The following is an 18,250-nucleotide window of genomic DNA, read 5'->3' as shown; positions in this document are numbered from 1 at the left end:
ACCCAGATAGAGAGACAGGAAAAAAAAAAAAAAAAAGAAAAGACTTGTTAGATCACAATATTCTAGCAGGGAGCTATCTACCTGCTTTTGGTGATTTGGGAAAAATCTTACATTGTTTTTTTTTTTTTTTTTTTGCAGTTAGGTAATTGTAATAAAATTTGAAAAGAATTTTTAAATTCCAATTTTTGTGAAGAGGATGCAGGAACTTAACTGGAAATGGTAGCTTTGGCCACACTGTGGCTTTTGGCATGAGGGTCCTCAGGTTCTTACACCCTGGTCTCTGGATGCTGGAAGAAACCCAGCCAGACTAGGAAAGAAAATGATTGGCCTGGAATGGTTTCGTCCTTCATTTGGTTTAGTCTGAATGATACTTTTGTCAAATATGTTCGTTCTGAGCTGGTTGATGTTCTAAAAATTATTATGGAAAATTTCAAAGTACAAAAAAGCTAAAGAGAATAGTAGAAAAAACTCTCATATACGCCTGATCCAATTTCAGCAATTATCTAACTTCGGGCTAATATCTCCGTTCACTTCCCCCTAGATTATTTTGGAGCAAATCCCAGACATTGTATAATTTAATCCATGTGGATTTCACCATGCATTTAAAAGGGAAGAAGTCTTTAAAGAAATATGATGACAATGCTATTTTTACATCTAAATAATTAAATACAATTACTTACAGCAATGAAATATGGAGCCAGCGTTCACATTTTCCTAATTGTTTTGCATTTTTGAAAGAGTTCTCTCCATCAGTCAACTAAGTACCACACGTTGCAGCTTCTGGGCGTTTCTCAGCTTCTACACCGGGCGCCCTTCCTGCTCTGGTCATCTTTCCCTGCCTCTTGCAATTTATTTTCTGGAAAAACGACTAACTTGGCCTGTAGCCTTTCCCACCTTCTGGATTTTGCTGATGGGATTTCTGTGACATCATTTAACCTGTTCCTCTGCCTCTCCATTTCCTGTAACTTGGTAGTAGCTGTTGAAACTTGATAGATTCAGGTTGGGGTTTTCGGCTAAAATGCCACAGTTTTTAAATGGTGTTATGTTTTCCATCAGTCTAATGGACTCTCTTTCTGTAAAGTTAGTAGTTATTCCTGGCCATTCCTAGATCCATTATTTCATTATTTTTTTTTTAAATAAAATGTGAGTTTCTAATTTTATCATTCTTTTATTTTAAATATGTCTGTAAAATCCCTTTCATTAACCCCTTGAATACTCACATTTGCTTTGTGTACAAAAGGCAGAATAAATGCTCATTTTTACTTTTACCAATTTTCAAAATTTCAAAGGTGACCAATGAGATTTCCTCCCCATCACCTTTCCTCCCTCCCTTCTTTCCCTGCTTTTCTCTCTCTTTTATCTTCTTTTCTTTTTCTTTTTTTGGTGCCAGGGATGTGAACCCAGGGATACTCAACCACTAAGCCACATCCCTAGCCCATATTATCATTGTTTTAAATTTTGAGACAGAGTCTTGCTAAGTTGCTAAGGGCCTTGCTAAATTGCTGAGGCTGGTCTTGAATTTGAGATATTCCTGCCTCAGCCTCTTGAGCTCTAGGGATGGCAGGTGTGCACCACCTTGCTTGGCCCTGTCTTTCATTTGCACCCGCCTATTGCAACATGTTACTATGCCTATAACAACGCCCTCTTAGCTAACTTAAACATATTCAATGGGCTCCAGTAGCATTTGTTACCTTTTAATTTTACAGTGCTTGTTTCTATTTGGAGAAAATATTTCTGTGTATGATATTGATTAATCCTGTCTTTAAATGCCAATTGGTGTTTCATCCGGACTATCGCTGTAATATGCCAAGGAAGATACAGAAGCAGAACCCTCGTGGATGTGGTTGTAGTAAGCATGTTTTCCTAAGTAAAAGGGAGAGATAGAGTAGGTGTGCACTTTCTGCCCTCTCCTTTCTACTTCTTCCCCCCTGGGATGTGGATTCGGGAGGGGAGGGCAGCTGTGGTCATGCTGCAGAGAGGATGAGCAGCGTGGGGACGCTGAGGAGTACAGCCCCAGTGGAGTCGTGGTCCCTGAAGGCCCTCAGAAATCTGGAGATCATGGTGCCTGCCTTGTTGCTGTGGGAGAAGAAACCTTGCTTTGGAAACCACTGCTTTTTGGCATTTTTGACACTTGCAGCCACATGTTTTCACTGATAAGTTTGTCCAAAGTCATGCACAAAGTCTCCGAGCGGGAGAGCTGGGTTTCCGGACCAGGTTTCTTAATGTCTGATGTTTATGTTCTCTTGTTAAAAAGCATGCACAATCCTGGGCAAGGAGTATGGTTAGGTACTACTACAGGGAGAAGTCCCTCATTAGCTCTTCAATGACCCCCAGATCTGCTTCCTACAGAAAAGGAGGGCTAAAGGCTTGATCTGTAAACCAGCTGCTTTGGCCCAAGGCCAGGCAGTTCCCTGAATACGAGGTGGATTAACACACATTATCAGCATCTCCTTAGCAGGGAACAAGATGCCTCTGGCCTCTTGTAATGAACTCATGAAACATACAAGCTTTTTCTTGCTCCTTGTCAAATGATTTCCAACCCTTCCACACCAACCATGCCTCTTTTCCTAGCTCCTTGCAAGGTGCAATATGTTTTGAAAGATTTTGTTAAGTGAACTACACTTGTTAATAAAAATTTGATTCATTTTCCCATTTAAATTTAATCAAATGCGCATATAACCTCTAATCAACAATTTCTCATCTTGCATGACCAGTGTTAGCACACTGAGTTGGTTCTAATTTCAGTAAAATAAGGAACTTTGGTTTGCTTGTACATATTTAAATTCTGTTGGGATTTAAAGGCTAATAGGTTTAAATATAAGACTTGAACGTCTATCAACTCCTGGACACCTCTGCATACTCCTGTGTGTCTGGGGGCTCTGCTGGGGACCCAGGCTGAGGTCCCTGATACACAGCTGCTGGTCCATATCCCAGTTCTTTGACTTCCACCACAATAAAGGGCATGGAAGAGGTTACCAGACAGAAGACGGGTTCACAAGCTCATCTCCCCCACAAGCTCATCTTGGTAGCACAAGCTCTGGTTGTCCTAGGTCCCTCCAGCTCTTGAGGCCCTTCACTCCCTCCTGGAGTCTCAGATGAGCTTTGATCCCTGAAGAACAACAGTGGGGCATTCAGGAGCCCCATCTGCAAAGGTAAAAGGGATCTAGAATGGGTCTCGCTTAGGCACGCAGCCTGCCTGTTTTTTATGCTTACCCTGTTCCTGTGATTGAGTGCTGTTTGAAAATCATTTACTGAGCACCTGCCATAAGCCAGCTTAGTATGAGATGCTGGCTAGAGATGAATAAGATCTGTGTTTGTGTTTGAGCTTCTGCATTGAAAGTCAGGCTTGCCCTTATTTGTAAACGTAACCCAAACCTCATAGGGCTGATGAGGCGCTCCTTAGCTAATGCTAGCCTTCCCTTCTTCTAAAGGATTAGGCCCCCTCTTGCCTCAACCCCAGACACTGGTGTGTCCTGCTAGAGACCAGACAGAGTGTCCACCTCCTTAACCCTGGTCATCCTGACTTTCTGCTGGGAGGGGCCCTGCCACCACATCCTTCCTTCCTACCAGATCAAGTTCCTTTGTGCCAGATAACTTTCTTCCCACCAGGCTACCAGCTAGCCGAGAGCGGATCTGTGTTCATTTCAGCACCGGGGCACGGTGAGTGTTAGATGCTGTAACATCACTGCGTGATGAACGGGAGGGTTGGGTGGGCAGGAGAGCAGGCCTTTGAGGAGAGGCACTAGGGACCTGGGAGGTCTGGAGATGGTATTGGTGGTCCATGGTGCAGGTTGCAGTCACCTGGGGTGATATGGGCTGAAGGGGAGGCTATGGGCCAGATACCACTGTCATCATCTAGTCATCCTTGGAAAGAGTAACCACCAGGCAGGTGGCGATTAGGGGCAGCTGTGATGGGGGCAGAGGATCTGAGCCTCAGGAGGAGAAGGACTTCTACCTAAGGCTGCTGGCATGACACTGGGCATCCGGAGTGCTGACCTCAGCTCTGGAACATCGAGGGACCTGCTGAAATTGGGAGATGACATCTGAGATAACTGCACAGAGACTGGTGTTGTTAGGGAAAAAGCCAGTTCTCGGGAAGCAGAATTAAATGGGAAGAAGACTCGGGAGGAGGAGGGAAGCAGGGCTTTGGCTGGTACATCGGGGCCCCTGCCTATCTATCTCATACCCTTTCCTCCTTCCACCCCCGGGCATGGGATGCTGTCCTCTGCCACCTTCCTGCTGCCTCTCACTGTCTTCTGGTCCTGACGGTGAGCTCTGTCCTAGACTACTGCCTGGTGTCTCCGGACCCTGATTCCTCCTGTCCACCCTCCCCTGAGGAAACCAGGCCTGAAAGGCCAGCTCTGCAGCTCTCACCTCCTCTGGTCTCCCAGCCAGAACTTTTACTTAATTTACTCGCTGACATTTCGCACTGATGTGTGAGGACTCATGGGTTGCGTTCCAAGTGTGTTTATGACTCACATGTTTTTGAAGAATATGTGGAGGAGGAAAGAAAAGAAAAAAACCAAGAGAAAGAGAGAGAGGGAAGATTTTAGTCATGTAAGTCATGAAAGAGCCTACCAGGCTCACTTTGGTTTTGTTTGTTTTAGAAAATGACTGGAGGCCATAATGTTTGAACTCTTCCATTGTTGAGTCTGCTGAGAATTCAAGCAGAGCCGACCCCCAGAGACTTCTCTGTCTTCAGTTCCCGAGTCGGAAAAAAAATGAAAGTCTGAATCTTATTAAGCAGATCCACAGGACTTGGACAGAAAGAAATAAGAAAACATAATTTTGCATTCAAGGCTGGGAGAGACAAATAACTTCAGAGTGAGCCAGAAATACTTTGGAATTCCTTTGACAATGACACAGAGAGACATGCCCAGTGTGTGCGTGTGTGTGTGTGTGTGTGTATGGTCATCTCCTGACTGTTTCCCAAATTTGCACAAGGGGACAATATTTTGCTGTGGAACTCCCTAGAAAGAAATGTATTAAATGACCATTAAGGATGGGACTAACTTTTAATGAAATGGGTTACTCCGAGACATAAGGTACCCCAGGTTCCTGTCAGGAGAGTGCTCTCTCCCAGCATATCAATCCTATAAAATATCAGAGCGTGACCTGGTGGGCCTCCCTGAACCCCCCAGCGTTCTTCTTTTTAGAACCTCAATAGCCCTTACTGTCTATGCCATTTTCTCAAACTCAGGCTGTCTCAGTCAGTTTGGTTCGCTGTAACAAAATACCAGACACTGAATGGCTTATCAACAACAGACATTTATTTCTCATGGTTCTGAGACCAGGGTGCAGCATCGGCAGGTTCTGTGAGGACTCTATTCAGAGCTGCAGATGGACATTTTCCTTGTGCCCTCACTTGGCATAAAGAGGGTGCAAGACTTCTCTGCAGTTGCTTTTCTAAGAGCTCTAATATCATCCATGAGGTGCCCCCAGTGACCTCATTAATCACATGTGAAGGCTAGTACCATCCCCTTGAAGGTCAGGATCCACCCTGTGAATCTGGAAGGTGGGAGGGATGCAAATATTCATTCCATCTGAAGGGCTGCCCTGCATTTCTGGGTTTTGAAAAATTTCAAGTCCCCTCTGACCTTCCTCCTTGCTATAATTCCCCCTATACTGCTTTTCCTTAAACACAAACCAGGTCTGTCTTTCAATTCTCTATAGTGAAGAACTGTGCGGTAAGACAGACTAGAATTCAGGAGAATAACGCTAGGAGTGTTGGCCCCAGCCGCCCTCGCCCAAGCCCTTCCAAGCAGAGCCCTACCCTGCTGTTTCCTCCCGAGCCCCAGGTGTGATGCTCGACATTTTCACAGTCCTTGGAGAGTGGACAGAATATGGGGGTTTGTCTTAACCTAGCCTGGGCGCTTCACTCTCTGGAGGGCTTGAGAGAGAGAAAAGCCAAGGCTCCTTCTGAACCCGGCACAGGTTAGTCACCCAGGAACACACTTCACACACATGACTGATTGCTCATTGTTTTGTGTCTCTGTGTTTTTACCATTTTTTAATTAAAATTCCCTGTTGGTGTTTTTTTCCCTAAACTCTACGTTCCTTCATAGAGGAATTTGAGCCTCCTCCTTGGAAGAAATAGAATTGTCGGCAGCTTTCAAATGTCAGGGGCACGCTCCTGGCTGTCAAGATTTCAAACCATGGGCGCAGGACGTGCAGCACATCGGCTCTCTCTTCTCTTTCCTGTCCCTGCAGTCACAGCATTCTGCATTAGTGGGTGCATTTCTTAAAACTGAAAAACCAATATCGATACAGCCATTAACTGAAATCTGCAATTCGCAGGGTTTCACTCTCTGTGATGTACAGTTCACTGGGTTTTGACAAATGAAATGCTTATTGTATGCATCCACCCTTATGGTACCATATAGAATAATCTCATCACCCTGGAGTCTGCTGTACATCACCTCTTCCCAGCCCAGAATCCCTGATAACCATTCACCTTTTTACTGTTCATATAATATAACATATATATATATATAATATTTTTACTGTTTCTAAAATATCAGAAAATCAGAATCATGCAGCCTTTCTCACTGGCTTCTTCTGCATAACAATATGAATTTGAGGCTCCTCTGTGTCTTTTCATGGCTTGAGGGTGCATTTCTGCTTAGCACTGAATACCTTTCCAAGGTATACTTGTCCTACAGTTTGTTTATACAACTGCATATTGAAGAACACTCGGTTGCTGGTTGCTTCCAGGTTGGGGCAATTAGGATTAAAGCTGTGATTGACTTGTGCATACAGACTTTGGCGTGGATGTGAATTTTCAGATCATTTAGGTAAATGTCTATGAGCATGATTACTGGATTGTATGGTAAGGGTACCTTAAGTTTTGTAAAAAACTGCCAAATTGTCTTTCCAATGTCTATACCACTTTGCATTGTCCCCAGTGATCAAGGACTGTTCTTGTTGCTCTGCACTCTTGCTGGCATTGCCCATGCCAACGTTAACCTCTCTCACAGGTGTGTGCTAGTGTCTCCGATGGTTTCTCCTGATGTTGTACTCTATAATTCTTAAACATGCTTGATAAATATATGATTATTTTACATTCATACATCTTCTTTGGTGAGGTGTTTGTTCAGATCTTTGGTCCAGAAAAATGGGTAGTTTTCTCATTCTTGAGGTTTCAATATTCTTTGTATGTTTTGTCGACATTTCTTTTACCAGCTTTAAATATTTTCTCTCAGTCTGTGGCTTGTCTCTTCATTTTCTTAACCGAATTATTGCAAAGCAGAAGTTTTTAATTTTAATGACATTCAATCTGCCCATTTGTTCTTCCACAGAGTGTGCTGTTGCTGCTATATCCGATATTCATAGCCAAAGTCAAGGTCACCTGGATTTTATCCCATGTTCTCTATATGTTCTCTTACTTTGTTGTTCTTCTTCAGCATTGTGTGGGCTATTCTGAATCTTCTGCCTCTCCATGCCAAGTTTAGAGTTAGCTAGTCGTGATCCATGAGATTAACTTGCTGAGATTTTGATTAGGATCGTGTTGAATCTATAGAATAGGTTGGGAAGAAATGACCTCTTAACACCACTGAAACTTTTTCTATGAACAAGCAATCTCTTCGTTTATTTAGAACTTTGATTTCTTTGGTAGAATTTTGCAGGTTCCTTCTATAGATGTTGTACAGATTTTGTTAGATTAAGCCTAAGTATTTCAATTTTGAAAGGTGCTTATATAAATGGGGTTGTGTCTATAATTTAAAATTCTGGTGATGCATTGCTGACACATAGATTTATTTATTTATCTATTTCAGAAATAAAAATTGTTCCACAAAAGCTCAGAGTTCCTTGGTGTGAATAACATCTCATTAGAGGTCAAAGGGTAATTCCTATCTCATTTATTATATGATTGAACATTTTCTATGGTGAGCAGATCACTCTCTCTCTCTCTAAGCAACTTGTTGTCTTTGGGGCAACTTTGCTTTTAGGTAGCCTTTCCTTATACTGAATTCCTTATGGGTGGGTGCTAGATTAATTATAAAATAACAAAAGCTTTAGAGACTTAGTACTTTTATCTACAATCTTGCTCTGTCTTTGGAGAAACATTAAGTTGGGGCTCTCCCAGCCGTGGTGAAGCAGGGGAGTCCTCCCTAGAATCACGCGTGCTCTGCAGTCAGACTCTAGGGTATCAAATGGGAACCCAGGACCTGACTTCAGATCTGAATGTGTCACTTAACTGACTAATTTTGGTCAAGCTTGGCGTTTTCCAATTTCTTTATGTTTAATACTGGAAAAATTAATGCCCTCACAGAATTGTCGTATGAAAGAATCAAGAGAGCAAACTTGAAATCAGTTTTCAACCAAAGTGTTCAGTGGAAGCATAATTTTAACTCATTATCCTCTACTTTGCTGTCATCACCTAGATCCATAAATTATCAAATGTACATAGGAAGAAAGACAGAGAGGGAAGTAGAGTTGGCAAGCTCACAGTAAACCTCCAGGCCCTGGTTTCCAAGTTTTGAATGTCATGGCTAAAAAGAATTTAAACATAATCTATTTTAACTTCTTTATTCATTGATGAGAAACTTGTGCTCTGAAGCCCAAGTGAATGAGCCAGGCTATTTAGTTGCTAAACGAAGAAAGGATCTAGTCCTAATCCAAAGACCAGTGCTCTTCCTCCCAACTGCCCTGACAAAGGAAGCACCTGGATATTTCCTTCCAGACTCTGCCCCTTGACATGCTTCCTTCCTCCTTTTTGATCATGGAACATGTGGCTTCCTATTGAGAGCTCTCACTGTAAGGAATTTGGGGGAGGGATTGAATGATGAGCATTCATCTTGGCCCATTTTACGTTGCCGTAACAGAATGCCACAGAATGACTAATGGAGAGGAAAAGGACTTTCTCATAGCTCAGGAGCTTGAGAAGCCCAGTAGCAAGGTGCTGGCACCTGAGGAGAGGCTGTGTTAGTCTGTGCAGAAGGTGAAAGAAACAAGAAATTGGAGAACAGGATGGGACTGGCTTGCTTCATAACAAGCCCACACTCTCAGTGACTAACCTATTTCCATAATAAAAATATTAATCCATCTAATCAACTCTTATTGGACCCACATCCCAATTCAGTTGCAGTGGGGATTCAGTATTAAACCCATGAACTTTGGGGAACACATTCAAACCTAGCAGCATTCCATCTCCAAGGTATTGGCATAAGATCAGTCACAACGACCGAAGAATAACTAGGCATTTCAGAAATAAACCCACACATCTATAGTCAAGTGACTCTCAACAAAGGGCCCACAGACATATCCTGGAGAAAGGACAGTCTCTTCAATAAATTGTGCTGGGAAAATTGGATATATACATTCAAAAGAATAAAACTAGACCTTAATTCTCACCATTAACAAAAATCAACTCAAAATTCATTGAAAACCAAAAGCCACAAATATACTACAAGAAAACACAAGGGGAACACATTAGTTCACTGTGATGGGCAAGGATGCCTTTGGACAAGACTCCCAAAACAGAGGCAATGAAAACTAAAATGCTTAGATTAAACTAAAATGTTTAGATTTAGTTTAGATTAAACTAAAATGCTTGTGCTCAGCAAAGGAAAGAATCATCAGAGTGAACATACAACCTGTAGAATGGGAGAAAATATTTGAAATCTAAACATCCAACCTGGGGTTACTCTCCAGAATGCATAAGGAATTCCAAAAGTTCAGCAGCAAGCAAACAACCTGATTAAAAAATGGCCAATGATAAAAATAGACAAGGGTCAAAAGAAGACATAGAAGTGATCAAAAGGTATATGGAAAAATGATCAGCATCACTAATCACCAGGGGAATGCAAATTAAAGCCACAGTGACCTATGTCCTCACCCCAGGAAGAATGAGATACTCATGGTGACAAGTGGATGTGGGGTAAAGAGGACAGAAATGCAAGTTCGTGTAGTCACTATGACAAAAATTATGGCGTTTCCTCCAAATATGGAAAATTGAACTACCGAAGGATCTAGCAACCCCACAGGTATATATCCAAAGGAAATGAGATCAGTCTGTCAGAGAGACATCTGCCCTCCTGTGTTTATTCCAGCACTGTTCACAATAGCCAAGGGACAGAAATGATTTAAGTGTTTATCAGTTGATGAATGGAGCGAACAAATATGGCCTATATACACACACAACGGAATACTATTCACCCATAAAGAAAATAAGATTCTTTCATTTCTGGCAACTTGAATGGAACTAGAGAGCCTTACGTTAAGTGAAATAAGCCAGGCATCAAAAGACAAAGACTGCATGATCTTATTTACTTACGGAAACTAAAAGAACATTGATTTCATAAGAGTTTAGAGTAGAATGGTGGTTTCTGAGGCTGGGGAGAGGGACGGGGAGCCTGTGATCAGTGGGGACTGAGTTATGGGAGTTTCCATGTGCTATTGCAAACCAGGGTGAACACAGACAACAGTAATGTGCTGTGTATTTAAAAAAAGCTAAAGGAAAGGATTTTGAAAGTTTCCGCCGTAATTAAATGTGATTTTTTTTAGAAGATAGCCGTGTTTGATGTAATTTAAACATTATATGAGGCATGCATGTATTGAACTGCCATATGATGCCCTGTACAATTTTTATCTTTTTATGTATGAGTTAAAAATAAATTTAATTAAAACTTTAAAAAAAATAAAGCAACTGGCTGCTCATCTTCTTTAAGAGGGAACATTCTTTTAGGTTCAAGCCAGCCAAGGAGAGCAAAGGACTTCACCTTGTACATTAATCTCCAATGATCAAAAAACCAAGTTCCATTTAGGTGGATAAAGAAAGATTTCTTAGTCATGATGGTGGACCTGATAAGGGATATAATGCTTTGCAGGAACTATAATTCAAATGTTGTAGAAACTAAAATTCACATGTTTTCCTGAAACCCAACAAAAGGTTTTTCTGGGAGGGAAGGCGAGGATTTTCATGAAGCAAACATTTACCAAACATTTTCTTTTCTCTTTTTTATTTGCTTTCCTTCCTTCCTTCCTTCCTTCCTTCCTTCCTTCTCTCTCTCTCTCTCTCTCTCTCTCTCTCTCTCCCTTTCTTTCTTTCCCCCTTCTCCTTTTATACCATGACTCTATGTGCTGGTTTCACAAAAAATGAGCTTGCCCTAACCCCTGGTTCTGAGTGGCCATCTCTTGGTTTTGCAGATGACTGCATTTCACAAACATTTACCTGTAAAAGTTGCACAGCCTTAACCTTGATGCTTCCAATTTTTATCATCTCTGAAACAATGGTGATAATGATATCATGGTATGTACCTCTTTGGACTGTGGCATGGGTTAAGTAAGAAGATTGACATAAAGCCCACAGTACAGTGCCCGGCAGGACAGAAAGAATGATGTCATGGCAGATGCTCAGATGGAGGTTTGAGAGTCCTAGACCTCAGCCTCTAGAATCAGACACCCACGTGGGACTAGGTGTCTGTGTAGCAGACACCATAGATGGCCTTTCCTGGGACATCAGCTCTCTCCACCTCTTTGTTCCTTAAGAGTGATCAGGGACCCACTCTCTTCTGTCCATGCAGTGCTTTCCGGGAGCTTGGGCTCCGTTCTCAGGCCCTGCATGGACTTGACTGTCTGAAATGATCATGGTGGTTTTCATTCCCTTGGAGAGTGATTGTTTTCAGTTTCAACATGTGATGCAGTTCTGACCAGTGAGATCATAGTTGGGTAGGGAGATCTCAGGAACATTTTCTAGATCTTAATAGGACACTGTTGTGATAGAATTTTGTCCTACCAAAAGGTACATTCAGTCCTAACTGCTGGTACCTGTGAATGTCACCTTATTTGGAAATAGGGTCTTTGCAAATATAATCAAGTTAAATGAAGTCATATTGGAGCAAGGTGGGTCCTAAATCCAATAACACTGTTATTCTTAAAAGGAGAGGAAGAACCAGGTGCATGTCAAATGCCTGTATTATCAGCATCTTGGGAGGCTGAGACAGGAGGATGACAAGTTCAAGACCAATCTCAGCAATTAAGTGAGACCCTGTTTCAAAATAAAGAAGAAAAACAACAAAAGGGCTGGGGAAGTAGCTCAGGGGTAAAATGCCCCTGGGTTAAATCTCTAGTACCCCACCCCACACCCCCAGAAAAGGAGAGAGATCCAGAGGGGCAGAAACACACATACATGTACACGTGTACATGCTCACCTGCATACACAAGGAAACCATACAGAAAGAGATTGGAGTGATGTGCCTATAGGGCAAGAAACTCTGAGGATTGCTGGCAGCAACCAGAAGCTAGGGAGAGGCAAGGAAGTACAGTTTTCTAGATCCATTAGAGTCTCAGTTTCAGGCTTAGTTTCCAGCACTGTGAGAGAAGTTTCTGTCCCTTGCCCTGTGATGCTGTTAGGGTCACCCCCAAGAAACAATAAGGCACATAGAAGATCAGCTTTGGCCTTTGCCCTTGGATATTTATGTCTGGATGAATCTCTTGAAATTTTCTCAGGCTTGTTGCAGCTTTGAGGATCCAGCTTGAGAAGCTGGGGCTGGCAGTGTGAAGGCTGGAGGTGACCTGGTATGTTGTCAGAGTTTACCAGTCCTAGAGCTGCCTCCCTCTGTTTATCCTGCTGCATTGGATAATGCATTTCCCCTTTGTATATTCCATGCCAGGTTGATTTTTCTTTTATCTGTAAACAAAATTATCCTAACTATTCAGAAAGTCACTCTCCTACCCTATAGGATTTCTATGAGGATTAAAATGTGATGGGGAATGATCCAGATTTTTTTTTTCATTTTATTTAATTTTTGTTATAGTGAGCAATAAAAAAATACATGTTGTTACTGTTGTTATGACTGTGCTATGTATCTTTACCCTTAGCACATAGCGAATATTCAGCAAATCCCTACCTTTGAATGAATGAGTTTATTCTAATGCAAAAAGGAACATAAAAATTATAGTAAGAGCAAAGCAAATTGCAATGGGAGATGGAGAGATTCATTCTGGAACCTGGCTGCAAATCAAGCCCTTCATCCAGCTACGGCCTGGTTTAAGTCAGCCAGGACTCAGAACTGGCAAGTATGGTGTTTTATGCAGAGATTTGAATGAAAGAACGCCTACATGGGTTTGTAGACCAGCTGGGATGGAGGGTAGGCAGAAGGAAGTGAGGCTCAGAGACTGCCTTCTGAGGCCCCCAAAGTGAGTCCCTGGCTTACATGTATAAGAATTAAGGCAGAGAAGGAGATCTGTCAGGAGCCAGAGCTCAGGGAAAGGGCTTGCATTTGCCTGAGGGAGAGCGACTGGTTGTTTTTCCCAAAGACCTCGTTTGAAATTAAGGTCTTGGAACACAGGATTCAATTAACTACCACTTTAAGAGCCCTGGGGACTCTACCTTGCCGTGTGCTTCATTTTCCCTTACAAATCACCTTCTGTTTTCTCTCTTCCTTCTTTCTCCCACCTACAGAGAATTCTGTGCTCAGGACTGGGTCAAGGCAAGCTTCCTTTTCCTAAGTTAAAAGTGGGGGATGCAGGACAGGCTTTGCCTTCAAAATCAATTTTGCCATCAACTTGGCCTTGAATCAAGGTCTTGAGAAAGCATACGAAAGCATAAGAAAACACATACGTGTCTAGGGTGTATGTGCATGTATTTGTGTATTTGTACATTTTTGTATATAGATGCGTATGTGCTTTTGGATGTACGTGTTTATGTAAGTAACAGTTAGAAGAGGCTTAATTGTTCTATTTAATACAATAAACACTTTTTACACACAGACTATTTTGTTCTCCATTGTACGACTCTGCAGAGCCAGAGGTGGATTAACCAAAATCTTTGTTCTTAGGGAGCTCACGGTCTGGTGGGGGGAGAGAGACAAATTGATAAGTGCCTCAATATTGGCAGATGCTCTAAAATAATCATAGAATTGAAGTTCCCATGACCATCGGAGAAGACTGAGGGACGCAGGAAGGTGGTCAGGGATGGGCTGGGGATGGTGCAGGCTTCCCAGAGAGCAGGTGTTTTGTCAGCTTCATCTTGTGGGGTGTGCACGAGTTTGTCAGGTGCAGATCTGGACAAAGATAGTGAGCAGCAGGGCTGTGACCTGAGGCTTTACTCCGTCAGGGACACAAAAACATCTCTAGAAGAAATTGGAATAAGGGGCCAGTTGACCTGGGTTTCTACACGTGTTTCTCTGTGTTTGGAGGCATGTAACTTCATCTCTCTAATCTGATGCATAGAATAAGATGCCTATTTCGGATTTAAAACATGAGAGGGTAAGTTATTTTCGCTAGTTGCAAACACAATTTCCATCCTTAATTCAGCAGCTTTGGAAACCAAGAAGTAGTGGGGAAGCACATCTGAGGTAGAAGGTGGACAGAGCTCCCAGGACTGTTGCCTGGGGATGGGGCACAGCAGAAGAGCTGGAGAAGGCCCTGCACTGGCTGAGATGAGATGCCTGTGAGGAGGGATTGTACTGTGGGGTCATTTTCTATGACATGCCATGTTTCATGTGACATAAATGCCTTCCTGATCTTCTCTATGAGACGTGGAGCAGATTCCCCTTGTATGCTTATAAGAGTGGCATGTTACTTTACAGCAACCTAAAGAGGAAGGTGAGATGGTAATTGAAACATTGTTTACTGACCTAAGAAAAATGTGCTTGACATTTTATCTGGCTGATGCCAAGTAAATATTGAAACATAGTTAAGACTATCAACTTGTAGGAAAGCTAACCACCTGGTTTTATCCAACTGGAGGGAATACCACATGTGGAGCCCCAGAGGAGTGACCCTCCATTTGGAGACTAGCAGGTGACTCCACAGAGCTGGAAGAAAGAATGTGAGTTCAAGTGGGTGGAAGGTGAGGAGGAGAGATGGGCAGAAGCAGGGTCGTGGAGGTGCATGAATGCCTTGGAAGGAGCTCTGTTCATCCCAATAACATCTTACAGATCATGGCAGCTATTGCTGGAAGCAGTGTACCGAGATTATCTATGTGACTCCATTTTTTTTGGAAGGGAAATCTGAGGTATAGAAAGTGAGCATAATCCTGCCCAAAAACATTCAGTTAAGTTTGATGGAATCACTTATGTTGAGCTAAAATATGCTTCCCTGTAGCTCCTTCTTCTTTGTTCTGCATGATTTGGATATGAGGTATCCCCCAAAAGTTCCTTTGTTTATGCAGAAATGTTCAGAGGTGCGATGATTAGATTATGAGAACCATTACCTCATTAGTGGATCGATCCATTTGATGAATTAATAGTTTAAATGGACTCAGTGGTAACCATATGCAGGTGGGGTGTGGCTAGAGGAAGTAGGTCACTTGGATAGTGTCTGTGGAGTATGTATTTTGTCTCCCTCTCTCCTGCTTCTCTACTCCCTGGCTACTGTGCACTTCCACCATGTTGTCCTGCTCATTCAGGCCCAGAGCAATGGAATTGGCCAACCATGGACTGAACCTCTGAAAACATGAGCTGAAATAAACATTTCCTCCTTAAAATTGTTATTGTTTGGGTATTTTAGTCACAATGATGAGAATTTGGCTAATATAGAAGTTAATAGAAAAGTGTCTTAAGACATGTTAAACTGAGGGTGCAGCCTGGGTAGCAAGAAGTTGGGATATGGTTGACATATGTTTGGGTTCCAACTCATCACTTGTTAGCTTTGGAAATTCAAATGCATTTCCCAGTGCTTCTGAGACTGCCAAATGATGTGTAATCACTGTTAATGTAAAATATTAATGCAGAACTTTTTGTGAAAATTAGATTACATCACATATGCAATTATCACAATGCTTAGTGTACCATGCAAATGAATTTCAAGCAAACTTTGAGTTTAAGTTCTGTCCTTTGGAGTTACAGATAGCTCCTCTTTACATGTAATTATATTATAAACATTTGAAGAAGCATCTGGTTCTTCTCCCATGCACACCCTCTAGTCTTCTCTTATATAGTCAGAACATTGATTATTGATCATATAATTGATGTGCATTCTCTTTTCTTCTAATGTCCTCTTTCCCCCTTAAAATGGAAGAAAAGATCAGACAGCATGGTGCCTGCTACTTACATTGAATGAACAAAGGTCAGAGGTCTCATGATAAATAAAACATGGTTCTAGGAGTAGTGTCTCCCTTCTCCAACGCAGAGTGTGAAGTAGGTCTTGGAGTGCTGTCCAGTGGGTACAATCAAGAATACAGTGCACTGGATTCCCATTGTGAATACGGCATTACTCACTACCCTTCTCTGCTATGGAGTGACACCTGCGTCCACTTCCCCTAGGCCAGACCCAACAGGCAAATTTTTTGCTGCTTCAGGACACTTTCCTCAAATCTCTTGTCCAGACTTACAGAGTTGTTATCATCCCAAAATTTTCCCATGGTGGACAGGAAGACTGAGATTCCAGAGTGACTGTCTTGCTTGAGTCTGTTAATATTTAAAATGGAGACATGTGCTTCAATTTGGAGGTCCAGCTTCCTCCCACCATTGCTCTTGGTTTGCATTTATGCTCTAACCCAACTGTGTATCAAGTCTTCTCCCAAATCTCCAGCTTTCCTTCTTTTGAAATGAACTGACTCTGTTCCTATAGCTTAGAAGGCCTTTTCTGCCCCCTGAATCTTGTTCAGTTCCACCTGTCCATCACGAGTCATATCAAATTCTACCACGTCCATAGAACGCTCACTCCTTTTCCAGAGAAGAGAAAATCCTTTCTTCTTTCTCTAAATGCCTCTGTTTCTTTTTTCTGAACCTCTCTCAAGGCCTTCAACCTGTCTCAGCTCTCTTCCAAGTTAAGATCCCGGAGTCAGGATTTGTGTCTTCACATCTGGGTGTCTTGCATTTCTGAAGGGCATTATAGCATGAGGTCAAGGGTTTGGGTTCAGGGGTCAGACTCCTGGATACCACCTGGCTCTACCACTGGGCAGCTGTATGACCTTATGCAATCCCTAAATATTGTAATCATTCAACAAATATAAGCACTTACTATTTATATTCCTCATGATACACAGGACAGCACATGATATCCATCCTGTGTTCAGTAAATGTTTATTGAATGAATAAATGAAAAGGCAAATGAAAAGTAGTTCATCACTGGATGTTTGCTGAATGAATGAATGAATAATTTAATGGACTCAGAAGGAAATTTGTCAAGCACACTTCTTTGCACGGAACCAAAGGATGTTTTACACGTGTTACACCCAAGCTGTTTTTGAATTTCAACTCACTGTCTCCTTTCACACTCCCCTCTGCGATCCATCTATCAGCAAAATGCTACGACTTGTCTGATGTTTTATTTCTAGTTGAGAGTGAGTCCTTTATGATAAGGAACTGCTTTGAATTCTGCAGATGGAAGGATGAGAATCTGTTTGCCTGTGGATCTCATTGGTTTCTCTAGAAGATCTGAGCAAAATCACCTTCTCCAGCCTCATAGCTGGGGCCACTGAGTGGAAAAGACCAAACTCAATCAAGCCTGCCAGCATTGTGGGTCTGCCTTCAAAGTGAACTTGGAGGCTGCTAACCCTGCATGATGCGGGCTGGAGGACACTCCCCTTCCAACCCCGTTCTCACCAGCAGAAGGAATTCCACAAGCTGGAGGGGCAGCTGGATTGCAGTTTATGCTGCCCCAGGATACATCTTTCATCTTAATTGTGCTTATTCAGCTGTGGGGATGCATTGGTATCTAGCTGATTTTTGAAAAAGTGCAAAAGCCCATTTAAAAACACAACCAAATCCAACTTTGGAGCTAGGGGCCTGGTATGGGAGTGGAGAAGGAGGAATGAGAAAACTTTCCATCTTCTCTCTGATTTTCTTTGCTTTGTGTGTGTGAGTTCTTAGGAGATGCCTGGAGGCGGATTTCCAAAGCTTCTTTTTGATCAAAGTCGATAAAGCTCTCTTTCTGTGTAGGAAGGAAGTTCTTTTTTCACAACTTCCTTCTGTCTTTGTGCTTTCTTGTGGAGATAAGTCATCTAAACATCACACAGTCCCAAGATGAATCTGTATCTGCCGGGGTCTGGGATCACCTGTGGCAACTATCGACCACTCAGGAACCATGGATTAAGGGATTTCTATGTGCAAGGCCCTGAGCTGGCTGCAGGTTGGGAAAGAGGGATTTGGAGGACAAATTGACAAAAAGGATAGCTATCATTAATTTCGAGGTTGTGTATGCCTACTAGGTGCCATGCACTCAGCCAGATTTTGTGTAACATGTATGAGAACAAGCAAGTTGTATGTCATTATATCCATTTTATAGAAATGTGGAAACAGGGACTCTGAGAAACCAAATAATTGGTGTAGAGATCACCCAGAAAGTGATGAAGTCTTTG

The sequence above is a fragment of the Sciurus vulgaris genome (genome assembly GCF_902686455.1).
Source record: "Sciurus vulgaris genome assembly, chromosome: 9".
Classification (NCBI taxonomy): domain Eukaryota; kingdom Metazoa; phylum Chordata; class Mammalia; order Rodentia; family Sciuridae; genus Sciurus; species Sciurus vulgaris.
The sequence above is the reverse complement of the archived record's forward strand: the minus strand, read 5'-3'. Positions refer to the sequence as shown.